Source organism: Chiloscyllium punctatum, unplaced genomic scaffold, assembly GCF_047496795.1.
Source record: "Chiloscyllium punctatum isolate Juve2018m unplaced genomic scaffold, sChiPun1.3 scaffold_1958, whole genome shotgun sequence".
NCBI lineage: Eukaryota > Metazoa > Chordata > Chondrichthyes > Orectolobiformes > Hemiscylliidae > Chiloscyllium > Chiloscyllium punctatum.
The window spans coordinates 15,001-17,500 of NW_027311691.1; positions in this window are offsets into that span (position 1 = coordinate 15,001).

The following is a 2,500-nucleotide window of genomic DNA, read 5'->3' on the forward strand; positions in this document are numbered from 1 at the left end:
TTGTTTTAGGTCTCTCCCTCGCCAGAGGAAAGCGACCCGGACCGCACATACGCTCCCCACCTTGAGCTACAGCCACCTGCACGCCGGCGTGCGGGCGGAGCAGGGTGGCGTGAAGCGATGGGGAGCACCATCCTGGTGCGGCCCGCAGAAACATACGTCTATTGGGGGGAGGAGGACAGGGCGCCCAAGAGGCGATGCGTGCCCCAACGCACCGCAGCGACGGAGGCAGGATCACCGCCACCATGTCGCCCGCCTAGTATCACGAGGCGTGCAGCAGCTTTGCCCTAGGAAAAGCAGAGGCGGGAACGGGCACCGGCCATCGGTTCGGCAGCGTCACTGACGCGTGCACGTGGCGGCGTGTCGGCGAGCGGACTTCCTGCGAGGAGGCGGGGGCGGCACTCGCCCGAGCAGACGCCCGCCCGGCCCAGCCACCGCCGAGGTGGACTGGGAGTCGCGGCAACGGCTCGTCATACTCGTTCCCACACTCACAGCGCAGCTTGCCCGCAAGCCACCGACCACCGATCGACGCCAGGCGCCCCGACCGAGAGCGGGATCGCTCGTTCGCCCTGCTGGCAGTTCGCTGGGGATCACTACTGCACGGAGCTCGGAGACCGACGGGCGGCAACTCGAGAGTCTTTAAACCACCACCCCCATCCCGCAAGTGCAAAGAGGCTGTATACGCACAGACGGGTGAGGGGAATAGGTACCCCGTCGGGTTTGAAGGGAGCGTGACTAGATAGCAACGATGTAAACCCAGCCGATTTGGGAGCGAAAGACCGGCGCCTGCATCACCGGCTTCGTTTCCCGTGGCTGGAGAGTACACCGAAACCCTCCGTCTGTCGCGAGCTCCCGACGACGCGGTGCCGCCAAGCAGCAGGGCCGGACCTGGTGTGGCTCCCCTCGTCGATCACAGACCGGTCGGCACTACTGACGAGACGGTGGAACGGGCTTCGCCCCTTGTGACGAAGGGTGATGCGAACCCGCCCGCCCGCGTGCGTTCGGGGTGGACTCGGCAAACGGAGATTTGAAATCGGAAAGTGTCCTCCTGCCCCGCGCAGGTAGGCGCCCAACAGTTGTGGGGGGTTTGGCGGTGACCACGGCTGCAGGGCCTGCTACCCCGACGAGCTCTCCTGCTGGCCCCGAAACCACCCTCGCGAGACAAGTTGAAACGGAAACGGGCGTACCCCCAAGCCGACGATCCTTTCTTATTTGTTACTTTTTTTTTCACTTGCTCGAGTTGTGGGGATTTGGCGGTGACCACGGCTGCAGGGCCTGCTACCCCGACGAGCTCTCCTGCTGGCCCCGAAACCACCCTCGCGAGACAAGTTGAAACGGAAACGGGCGTACCCCCAAGCCGACAGAGATCCTTTCTTATTTGTTACTTTTTTTTTTCACTTGCTCGAGTTGTGGGGGTTTGGCGGTGACCACGGCTGCAGGGCCTGCTACCCCGACGAGCTCTCCTGCTGGCCCCGAAACCACCCCCGCGAGACAAGGTGAATCGGAAACGGGCGTACCCCCAGCCGATAATGATCCTTTCTTATTTGTTACTTTTTTTTTTCACTTGCTCGAGTTGTGGGGGTTTGGCGGTGACCACGGCTGCAGGGCCTGCTACCCCGACGAGCTCTCCTGCTGGCCCCGAAACCACCCTCGCGAGACAAGTTGAAACGGAAACGGGCGTACCCCCAAGCCGACGATCCTTTCTTATTTGTTACTTTTTTTTTTCACTTGCTCGAGTTGTGGGGGTTTGGCGGTGACCACGGCTGCAGGGCCTGCTACCCCGACGAGCTCTCCTGCTGGCCCCGAAACCACCCTCGCGAGACAAGTTGAAACGGAAACGGGCGTACCCCCAAGCCGACAGAGATGCTTTCGCTCCTGTTACTTTTTTTTCACTTGCTCGAGTTGTGGGGGTTTGGCGGTGACCACGGCTGCAGGGCCTGCTACCCCGACGAGCTCTCCTGCTGGCCCCGAAACCACCCTCGCGAGACAAGTTGAAACGGAAACGGGCGTACCCCCAAGCCGACAGAGATCCTTTCGTACTTGAACCAACACAAAGTTTGTCACGTTTTATTTTTACGAGTGATCGACCGTCAAGATTTGTCTCTGAGTTTGCTTAAGGTCTCTCCCTCGCCAGAGGAAAGCCACCCGGACCGCACATACACTCCCCACCTTTAGCAGCAGCCACCTGCACGCCGGCGTGCGGGCGGAGCAGGGTGGCGTGAAGCTGTGGGGAGCACCAGCCTGGTGCGGCCCGCAGAGACATACATCTATTGGTTGAAAAAAAACAGGGCGCCCAAGAGGCGATGCGTGCCCCAACGCACCGCAGCGACGGAGGCAGGATCACCGCCACCATGTCGCCCGCGGAGTATCACGAGGCGTGCAGCAGCTTTGCCCTAGGAAAAGCAGAGGCGGGAACGGGCACCGGCCATCGGTTCGGCAGCGTCACTGACGCGTGCACGTGGCGGCGTGACGGCGAGCGGGCTTCCTGCGAGGAGGCGGGGGC